The sequence below is a fragment of the Bison bison genome, unplaced genomic scaffold (genome assembly GCF_000754665.1).
Source record: "Bison bison bison isolate TAMUID 2011002044 unplaced genomic scaffold, Bison_UMD1.0 scf7180017864268, whole genome shotgun sequence".
Lineage (NCBI taxonomy): Eukaryota > Metazoa > Chordata > Mammalia > Artiodactyla > Bovidae > Bison > Bison bison.
In genome coordinates, this window is record NW_011494840.1 from 1,732,812 (window position 1) to 1,745,129 (window position 12,318).

Genomic DNA, 12,318 nt, shown 5'->3' on the forward strand with positions numbered 1-12,318 from the left:
TACATGCTGTGAGAAGAACACCTATGTCTTCTGTTGACAGGTACCTGTCCAAGGCCATCCATACTGCTCCTTGAAGGGACTTGTGGTTACTGTTCTAATCTAGATTTCAGACCTCAGCAACAACAGTCTCTGTGCAACAGTGAATTCCATATCAGATAGAACTCTATTTAACAGCCGCAAATCACCTTCTTTCAATTGCAGGGGAAAGTCTCCATTCAGATGGAAGTTTCAGAGAGTTCACATTGCTTTAGATGGGTTGGAAAACACAGTTGGGTTTAAATGCTCACATGGTGCCTTTCTCTCTATCACTATGTAGTTTGATCTGTAAAGCCACTTTCTGGGAGGGATTGGTCTCTGTCGTAGTAATTAAGTGAGCGGGCTCTTGAGTTAGCCTGGCTCATCCTGTGCCTGCTTCATCACTGTCTGGGAAATGCGTGTGGATTGCAGAACCTAAGTCTCAGTGTGTTCCTCTGTGAAGTGGGAAACATGACTGAACCAACCTCATAAAATCGTATGGATTAAATAAAATATGTAAAGCATTTAGTGCAGTGCCTGATACATAGGAAGCACTCAAAATATACAAGAAGCTATAATCATTAATGGGCTTCCCAGGAGGCACTAGTGGTAAGAGAACCCTCCTGCCAATGCAGGAGACTTAAGAGACGTGGGTTTGATCCCTATGTTGGGAAGATCCCCTGGAGGAGGGCATGGCAACCCACTCCAGTATTCTTGCCTGAAGAAATCCATGGACAGAGGAGCCTGGCAGGCAACAGTCCACAGGGTCACACAGAGTTGGACACAACTGAAGCCACTTAGCATGCATCATTAATAATAATAATTATATTAATGAATAACATTATTAACAATAAATATGTGACTTCATTCTTTTATATGCAACACAGTAGTTAAAAGTCTGGGCTCCAGAGCAGGGTCCACATTTTCTGTGACCCAGAAAACCTTCACTACCTGATACTTGGCACCCTCACCTGTATAATGGAGCCAATAAGAACACAGACTTTATATGGTAGTGAGAAATAATTTGGATTAGATAATATACACAAAAGACTTGCTTAAAAACTCAATAACGATTGCTATTGTTATTCTTATCTTTCCTTCTTGCATTTATTTATCTGTGATGGTTTCCTCCTATAAAGAAAAAAATATATATCATTTATTTCAGCAAATAGCAAATGCGAAGCTTATCTTGTTATAGAAGTGCCCTTTCCCTAACAGGGGTCTAAGTCTCTGCACAGAAGACTTCCTGCTAATGTTGCCATGTGCATAGACTGCCCCACATATAGCTCTATGTAATATTTGCATCTGATTGACAGCAGTGTGCATATCCTGTATGAATGCTCAGGAGATAAGTCATTTTGAGTGACTTATATATTATTCGTTCTTTTAACATACATATTGAGAATTAGCCTATTAACACACTTGTAGGTTCTGGGGCCACCACAGCACAGAAAGGGGGTCTATTTCAAAGAAGGAAGTTTGGTGTATCATCAGTTCAGTTCAGTCGCTCAGTCGTGTCCGACACTTTGCAAACCCATGGACTGAAACATGCCAGGCTTCCCTGTTCATCACCAACTCCTGGAGTTTGCTCAAACTCATGTTCATTGAGCTGGTGATGCCATCCAACCAGCTCATCCTCTGTCATCCCCTTCTCCTCCCGCTTTCAATCTTTCCCAACATCAGGGTTTTATCAAATGAGTCAGTTCTTCCTATCAGGTGGCCAAAGTATTGGAGTTTCAGCTTCAGCATCAGTCTTTCCAGTGAATATTCAGGACTTACTTCCTTTAGGATAGACTGGTTGCATCACTTTGCAGTCCAGGGAACTCTCAAGAGTATTCTTCAACACAAAAAGCAATTATGAAAAGCATCAATTCTTTGGCGCTCAGCTTTCTTTATAGTTCAACTCTCACATCCATGCATGACTACTGGAAAAATCATAGCTGTGACTAGATGGACCTTTGTTGGCAAGGTAATGTCTCTGCTTTTTAATATGTTGTATATGTTGGTCGTAACTTTTCTTCCAAGAAGCAAATGTCTTTTAATTTCATGGCTGCAGTCACCATCTGCAGTGATTTTCAGTTCAGTTCATTTCAGTTGCTCAGTTGTGTCTGACTCTTTGCGACCCATGAACCGCAGGATACCAGGCCTCCCTGTCCATCACCAACTCCTGGAGTCTATCCAAACCCATGTCCTTTGAGTCGGTGATGCCATCCAACCATGTCATCCTCTGTCGTCCCCTTCTCCTCCTGCCCTCAATCTTTCCCAGGATCAGGATCTTTTCAAATGAGTAAGCTCTTCACATCAGGTGGCCAAAGTATTGGAGTTTCAGCTTCAACATCAGCCCTTTCAATGAACAACCAGGACATATTGTATTGGTGTTTCTCTTACTGATTTACTTCACTCCGAATAATAGGCTCCAGTTTCATCCACCTCATTAAAACTGACTCAAATGTGCTTTTTTAAATAGCTTAATAATATTCCATTGTATATATGTACCACAGCTTTCTTATCCATTCATCTGCCAATGGACATTTAGGTTGCTTCCATGTCCTAGCTATTGTAAACAATGCTGCAATGAACATTGGCGTACACATGTCTCTTTCAATTCTGGTTTCCTTAGTGTGTATGCCCAATAGTGGGATTGCTGGGTCATATGGCAGTTTTATTTCCAGTTGTTCTTGGTTTTTTTTTTTCCTTTGGGAATCTCCACACTATTCTCCTTAGTGGCTGTACCAGTTTCCAGTCCCACCAACAGTGTAAGTGGGTTCCCTTTTTTCCACACCCTCTCCAGCATTTATTGTTTGTAGACTTTTTGATGGCAACCATTGTGACTAGTGTGAGATGATACCTCATTTTGGTTTTTATTTACATTTCTCTAATAATGAGTGATGTTGAGCATCTTTTCATGTGTTTATTAGCTATTTGTATGTCTTCTTTGGAGAAATGTCTGTTTAGTTGTTTGGCCCACTTTTTGATTGGGTTGTTTGTTTTTCTGGTATTGAGCTGCATGGTCTGCTTGTATATTTTGGAGACTAATTCTTTGTCAATTGTTTCATTTGCTATTATTTTCTCCCATTCTGAAGGCTGTCTTTTCACCTTGCTTATAGTTTCCTTTATTGTGCAAAAACTTTTAAGTTTAATTAGGTCCCATTTGTTTATTTTTGTTCTTATTTCCATTACTCTGTGAGGTGGGTCATAGAGGATCTTCCTGTGATTTATAACAGAGATGTCCTGCCTATGTTTCCCTCTAAGAGTTTTATAGTTTCTGGTCTTACATTTAGATCTTTAATCCATTTTGAATTTATTTTTGTGTATGGCATTAGAAAGTGTTCTAGTTTCATTCTTTTCCATTTGACCAGTTTTCCCAGCACCACTTGTTAAAGAGATTGTCTTTTCTCCATTGTATATTCTTGCCTCCTTTGTCAAAGATAAGGTGTCCATAAGTGTGAGGATTTATCTCTGGGCTTTCTATTTTGTTCCATTGGTCTATATTTCTGTCTTTGTGTCAGTACCATACTGTCTTGATGACTGTAGCTTTGTAGTATAGTCTGAAGTCAGGCAGCTTGATTCCTCCAGTTCCAATTTTCTTTTACAAGATTGCTTTGGCTATTGAAGGTTTTTTGTGTTGCCATACAAATTGTGAAATTATTTGTTCTAGTTTTGTGAAAAATACTGTCGGTAGCTTGATAGGGATTGCATTGCATCTATAGATTGTTTTGGGTAGTATACTCATTTTCACTATATTAATTCTTCTAATCCATAGACATGATATATTTCTCCATCTATTTGTGTCCTCTTTGATTATTTCATCAGTGTTTTATAGTTTTCTATATATAGGTCTTTTGTTTCTTTAGGTAAATTTATTTCTGAGAATTCTATTCTTTTCATTGCAGTGGTGAATGGGATTGTTTCCTTAATTTATTTTCCTGTTTTCTTTTTTCATTGTTAGTGTATATAAATGCAAGAGATTCCTGTGTATTAATTTTATATCCTGCAATTTTACTATATTTTATCTTTTTAAATCATGTTTTTCTCCAGATATATGCCCAGAAGTGTGTTTGCAGGGTTATATGGTAGCTCTATTTTTAGTTTTTTAAGGAAACTCTATACTGTTATTCATAGTTGCTGTACCAATTTACATTCCCATCAACAGTGTAGGAGGGTTCCCTTCTCTCCACACCTTCTCCAGCTTTTATTTGTGGAATTGTATGTGATAGCCATTCTGACTGGTATGAGGTGAGATAGAAATGCTCTGCTTCACTCACAAGACTTTTGGGTAAACTATGGCCTATCTTCCTCCAATCTTATCATATTTATTCTGTCATCCAGCAGTTTCTGTTTCCCAAGTTATTTTTAATTCATTTCTTTATATCCTGGGGTATTGGGATATCATGTTCAAAGAGCAGCTTAATACTTACTGAGAGAGTTAATAGTGCTGAATGGCATCCCTGTTGGTCACTTGGATATGTTTAATGGCAAAAACAGTAATGCTGGGTTGGTGGTTTTTTGTTTTTTTCCCCCTCAAGTTTGACCTAGTCAGCCCCTGTATTTATACCCATCACACAAGGGATAAATCTTTTTTTTATCTTTACCTATCTACTCCTTCTGAACTGGAATAGTATCCTGAAAGGAAAGTTTCAGTGCTTTTAACATATACTCATTTTTCTTACCTCATTACAAGCCCTCATAATTGAACATGGTGCATGCATGCATGCTTAGTCCTGTCCAACTCTTTGTAATGCCATGGACTGTAGCCCACCAGGCTCCTCTCTCCATGTAATTCTCCAGGTAAGAATACTGGAGTGGGTTGATATTTCCTACTCCAGGAGATCTTCCCAATCCAGGTTGATATTTTCAACCGAGGGCTTGAACCCACATCAAATGCAATTCCTGCACTGGAGGGCAGATTCTTTACCACCTGGAACATCCAATTGAATATGGTACCATTTCCAAATGTACAATAGGTCTTCATGAAGTTAATCTGCCTTATGTATAATCTTGAAATCATTCCAGAGAACTCACAGAAATCTCACAGGAAGTAATCAAGCCAAGAAGCTTAATTTAACAACAAAAATAAAATAAAAATGAGGTTGAATGACTGTATATTAAATATATATATATATATTTATGTATATAACACATATAAGTATATATGTGTTAAATAAATATATATATTTATATATATAAACACAACCAAGACTAGCCTGTTTTCAATCATCAGATATTTTAAGCATGGATAAGTCTGCCAATTCATTGAAAGTTTTATTTGAAAAAATGTAGTAAACTTAGGGTCTTGGGTTTGGGGTTGGATGGGGTGGATGCAACCTTGGGAAGTACAGGATTCTTTTCTTGTTCTATCATTGACTTTGAGAGATCAAGACTGGAGATGTTCCATCAAAACTGTAAAAACCCAGCTGGTTCTCAGATTAAGATTTTGAGGGATCAAATTACTCAGTAAAATGATTTATTTGGGGCCTTGGATGAGTGAATTGGCTGATAACAAAAATATCTGTCTTGTATGTGATTTTTAAAAATCTTCACTTGTGACTAATATTTGTGTATTTTTATGTTATTTTTAAGGCAATGATTTAAGACTTTTTTTTTTAATAGTACAGAGCATAAGTTTCAAAACCAAACATTTAAATGAAACTTCAAAATATCAGCAAAGCATTGTTCTGCCTGATATTTTGTCTCTACTGCTTTGCCCCAGGGGTTTGTAGACCCAACAGTTTGAAAGTCACTGTACTAAGATTTAAATTCCTAACAAGCTACATAGACCAGTGGTCAAGAGGACAGGTCCTGAAGATAAATGAATTTAGGCTTTAATTTTATCTCCTAAGATTTATTAATCTTGTGAACTCATGGAAAGTTATTGAACTTTCCATGTGTCATTTTCCTTACTTCAGAAATGAAGATGATAATATTATCAATGTCATAAGGTAGTAAAATTAAATGAGACATTTTAAGTGTTCTTAACCTTTAGGTGCCATGGAACCCTTTGGTGCAATTGAAGATAAGATTTTTCAATTCATAACATAATACATATAGAATTAAAATAAATCATTTTGAAATAGTTAGCAAATATGAAAGATTGTGTGCCATAGTAATATTCATGATTCTTTACAAATTAAACAGAGACCTGATGACAAGTCTAATAATTCATAATTTCAATGAAGTAATGAGTGTAAATATTTCAAAGTATCTGTTGTAAGTGTGATGAAAATATTTGCGATTTCTATTGAAATAATTGCTAAACTTCTGTTGAAAGAAATTCCAAGTTTATGTTAAAGGCTAGTGAAAATCAAGATGTATTTTTTCCATTCAAATTTATATATCCCTGAATTATATTGGATTACTATTTAAAACCTTTGTATTAGAAGGTTTTAGCACAATATCTTATAGGTTAGTGGCTTAAGATACATCTATTGTTCTCACAATTATTATCATCATCATTGCCACCACTGTCATCATTTCAGAAGGCAGGAACATATATTTTGAATTATTAATATAGCAATAATGTTTGAAGGTTCTTAGCAGATACTGAAAATAGTTTAAAAGTTGAATATTCACTAATAATACGGAATAAAAAATGACAGTATAAATTTGGATATTTTCTTAAAGTCAAAACATAAAGGATTTTAGAAATAACAATTACATGACTTGCAATCTCAAAAACTTTTTTCATTTATATCTTGGGAAAAGTTTTCTTTCTTTTCAATTATAAACTAGTATGTTATTCCCATCTCATTACTTATTTCCACATTTTGTCACTTTAAAATAACAAATGGGACCTAATTAAAAGCTTCTGCACAACAAAGAAAAATATAAGCAAGGTGAAAAGACAGCCTTCAGAATGGGAGAAAATAATAGCAAATGAAGCAACTGACAAAGAATTAATCTCAAAAATAAACAAGCAACTCCTGCAGCTCAATTCCAGAAAAATAAACGACCCAATCAAAAAATGGGCCAAAGAACTAAACAGACATTTCTCTAAAGAAGACATACAGATGGCTAACAAATACATGAAAAGATGCTCAATATCACTCATTATCAGAGAAATGCAAATTAAAATCACAATGAGGTACCATTTCACGCCAGTCAGAATGGCTGCGATCCAAAAGTCTACAAGCAATAAATGCTGGAGAGGGTGTGGAGAAAGAACCCTCTTACACTGTTGGTGGGAATTCAAGCTAGTACAGTCACTATGGAGAACAGTGTGGAGATTCCTTAAAAAACTGGAATTAGAACTGCCATATGACCCAACCATCCCCCTGCTGGGCATACACACTGAGGAAACCAGAATTGAAAGAGACATGTGTGCTCCAATGTTCATCACAGCACTGTTTATAATAGCCAGGACATGGAAGCAACCTAGATGTCCATCAGCAGATGAATGGATAAGAAAGCAGTGGTACATATACACAATGGAGTATTACTCAGCCATTAAAAAGAATACATTTGAATCAGTTCTAATGAGGTGGATGAAACTGGAGCCTATTATACAATATGAAGTAAGCCAGAAAGAAAAACACCAATACAGTATACTAATGCATATATATGGAATTTAGAAAGATGGTAACAATAACCCTGTATGCAAGACAGCAAAAGAGACACAGATGTATAGAACAGTCTTTTGGACTCTGTGGGAGAGGGTGAGGGTGGGATGATTTGGGAGAGTGGCATTGAAACATATGTATTAGCATATGTGAAACTAATCAGTGATCCAGGTTCGATGCATGATACAGGATGCTTGGGGCTGGTGCTCTGGGATGACCCAGAGGGATGGGATGGGGAGGCAGGTGGGAGGGGGGTTCAGGATGGGGAACACATGTACGCCCGTGGGGGATTCATGTCAATTTGCGGCAAAACCAATACAATATTGTAAAGTAATTAGCCTCCAATTAAAATATATTTAAAATATTTAAAAATAATAATAAAAAAATAAAATAGAGCCACTAAGAAAAAACTAATAAAATAAAATTGAGTCACTTAGAAAAAAATAAAATGAATAGGTAAATGATTTGACTTTGTAAACAATTGAAAGTTATATAAATTTCTTCAGAAGCTTCTCAAAGAGGCAGCAGTGGGAGAATTCTATGGCAATATCCAGTAAAAATTCCTAAATTTTTCCTAACCATCTCTTAACCCTTAACCCATTTATGGGTATTACTCCCACCAGTAGATCCTTTCTTCCTGTGGTTCACAAGTCATAAGCATACAGCTCAATAAATTCTTAAGAAATTGAAGTTACAAGCACTTTGATCAAGAAATAAAACATTACCTGAAGTCCCCTCATGCTCTTCGGTTCTGCTGGCCACCAAGAAGGTAACAAGAGCTGACTTTTAGCATCTTAGATTAATTTTGTCTGTTGTGCTGTTAGAAACACACAGAACTCTGGAGTCTAGTTTAATTTAGTCAACATCATGTTTCTGAGATTCACTCACACTAATTTATGTAAAGTTATTAGTTGCTGAAAAGCATTTCATTCTGTCAACATATCATATTTTGTCCATTCTTCTTTATAAGCATTTGGATATTTTATAGGCATTTTGGATTAAGAATAGTGATGCTATGAATGTAAACTCCTGGGCCTTAGCTGAATGTCTGAGTGATTTCTGTTTGGCATTTACCTGTGAGTGGAATTATTGTGTCTGATTGTATAAGCTAGCACACAGGAAGGAACTATCAAGTGAAGGTCACATAAATGACAGAGATCTTATCCCTAAAGCAAACTTGACTAAATAATTTCATTGGAAGATGACTGACAATTTCCAAAAGAGGAAAGAGAGGTCAGGGCATCAAGGATTGCTTCTTAGGACCTGTCTTCCCTTGCCCAACACATCCCACTGGCCCAGCATAACAGATGAGAACTCCATTACATTTGCAGGGTCGCCTCAAATGTTGGGAGCATTTAAACTGTGAAGCCACAGAGCTATGTTGCTTAGGTGAGATTCTGCAGAGGGCCATGGCTCATGTATCTTGGGTTCTTTTTCTATAGGTAACCCTTAACTAGGGTATCCTACCAAGGGCATATCAGATTTAAGATCTCTTCTCCCGGATATCATTAGCCTATTTATATGGAGGTCTTATTATAAAGGAGATTAGACTGGATGACCTCAAGAGCCTTTCTCCCAAGAGTTCTCCTTGGTAAGGGGCAGTGAATGGATTGAAATGCAGTTGCTTTAACTTCCTCCTCTCAGCACGGGCAGCTTTAATAGTCAATGAAATTCAGTCAATGAAATTTAAAAGTGGTTGTACTGATTTATGCAATGGCAACCCACTCCAGTACTCTTGCCTGGAAAATCCCATAGATGGAGGAGCCTGGTGGGCTGCAGTCCATGAGATCGCGATGAGTCGGACAGGACTGAGCGGCTTCACTTTCACTTTTCACTTTCATGCATTGGAGAAGGAAATGGCAACCCACTCCAGTGTTCTTGCCTGGAGAATCTCAGGGACGGGGGAGCCTGGTGGGCTGCCATCTATGGGGTCACACAGAGTCAGACACGACTGAAGTGACTTAGCAGCAGCAGCAGCAGTACTAATTTACTCCACAACAGTACTGTGAATATTCTGATTGCTCTACATTCCCACCAACAACTACATTGCATTATTCTTTGCTAGTTTATTTTCCTTTTCACCATCATGGTAGGTATGTGATTAAATCTCCACACACCTGAAGTTTTCATTTCTGTGATGACTGATAAAATTGAACATCTTTTCATATATTCACTGGCATTTTGGATATTCACTTTTGTAAAAAGTTCAGGAATCTCTTCCCATTTTCTTTTTTGAATAGTTTACTTATTTTTAATTGGAGGATAATTGCTTTCCAATATTGTGTTGGCTTCTGCCATACATCAACATGAATCTGCCAGAGGTATATACATATTCCCTCCCTCTTTGACTTTGTGGATCACAACAAATTGTGGACATTTCTTAAAGAGATTGGATACCAGACAATCTTACCTGTCTCCCAAGAAACTTTTATGCAGGTCAAGAAGGAACAGTTAGAACCAGACATGGAGCAACAGACTGGTTCCAAAATGGAAACGGAGTACAAGAAGGCTGTATGTTTTTCACCCTACTTACTTAACTTATATGCAGAGTACATCACACAAAATGCTGGGCTGGGTGAATCACAAGCTGCAATCACAAGCTGGGAGAAATATCAACAAATATTTCTTCAGATATACAAATAATACCACTTTAATGGCAGGAAGTGAAGAGGAACTAATGAACCTCTTGATAAGAATCAAAGAGGAGAGTGAAAAAACTGGCTTAAAACTCAAAAACCTAAGATCATGGCATCTGGTCCCATCACTTCATAGCAAAGAGAAGGGTAAAAAGTGGAAACAGTGATAGATTTTATTTTCTTGGGCTCCAAAATCACTGTAGATGGTGACTGTGGCCATGGAATTAAAAGATGCTTGCTCCTTGGAAGAAAATCTATCACAAACCTAGAGAACATGTCAAAAAGAAGAGACATCATTTTGTCAACAAAGGTCCATATAGTCAAAGCTATGTTTTTTTCATTAGTCACGTAAGGATGTGAAAGTTGGACCATAAAGAAGCCTGAGCACCAAAAGGAAATCAACACTGAATATTCATTGGTAGGACTGATGCTGAAGCTGAAGCTTCAGTATTTTGGCCATCTGATGAGATGAGACAACTCATTGGAAAAGACCCTGATGCTAGGGAAGATTAAAGGCAGAATGATCAGGCTACAGAGGATGAGATGGTTGGATAGCATCACTGACTCAATAAACATGGGTTTGAGCAAACTCCCAGAGATAGTGAGGGACAGGAAAGCCTGGCACACTGCTGTCCATGGGGTTGCCAAGAGTCAGGCAGGACTTAGGGACAGAACATCAACCTTAATTCTTGAACCTCCCTCCCATCTCCCACCCAACCCCGCCCATCTAGGTTGTCACAGATCACTGGGTTGATCTCCCTATGTCATATAGCAAATTCCCCACTGGCTATCTATTTTACATAATGTAATGTATGTTTCCATGCTACGCTCTCAGTTCATCCCACCCTCTCCTTCCCCCACTGTGTCCACAATTCTGTTATGCAAATAAACCTATTTGCAGTACCCTCTTTATAGATTCCATATATGTGTTCATATATGATATTTGTTTTCCCCTTTCTGACTTACTTCACTCTGTGTAATAGGCTCTAGGTTCATCCATCTCATTAGGACTGACTCAAATTCCTTCTTTTTTATGGCTGAGTAATATTCCATTGTATACATACCATAGCTTCTTTATCCATTCAACTGTTTATTGACATCTATGTTGCTTCCATGCCCTAGCTATTATAAATAATGCTGCAATGAAAATTGGGGTATATGTGTCTCTTTAAGTTATGGTTTTCTCAGGGTATATGCCCAGTAATTAGATTGTTGGGTCACATGGAAGTTCTATTCCTAGTTTTGTAGAATCTCCATACTGTTCTCCACAGTGGCTGTATCAACTTACATTCCCACCAACAATGCAAGAGAGTTCCCTTTTCTTCACCCTCTTCAGCATTTATTACTTGTAGATACTTTAATGATGGCCATTCTGACCAGTGTAAGATGATACTTCATTGTAGTTTTGATTTGTATTTCTCTAGTAATGAGCAATGTTGAGCATATTTTCATGTGTTTATTAACCATCTGTATGTCTTCTTCAGAGAAATGTCTATTTAGATCTCCTGCCCATTTTTAGATTTTCTTTTCTGTCTCTCATGGAAGTTTTGCAGCTTTATACAAGTATACAAATCTTGTAAGTTTTGTTAGATTTAGTCTTATGTACTTAATTTGGGGTTATTAATGTGAATGGTAGTATTATTTTAAATTCCAATTTTTCATTTCTAATATACAGGAAAGCAATCAACTTTTGTAGATAAGCCTTGTATCCAACAACATTTCTTTTTATTTTATTTTACTTTTAAACTTTACAATATTGTATTAGTTTTGTCAAATATTGAAATGAATCAGCCACAGGTATACCTGTGTTCCCCATCCTGAACCCTCCTCCTTCCTCCCTCCCCATACCCTCCCTCTGGGTCGTCCCAGTGCACCAGCCCCAAGCATCCAGTATCGTGCATCGAACCTGGACTGGCGACTCATTTCATATATGATATTATACATGTTTCAATGCCATTCTCCCAAATCTCCCCACCCTCTCCCTCTCCCACAGAGTCCATAAGACTGATCTTTAAATCAGTGTCTCTTTTGCTGTCTCATACACAGGGTTATTGTTACCATCTTTCTAAATTCCATATATATGCATTAGTATACTGTATTGGTGTTTTCCT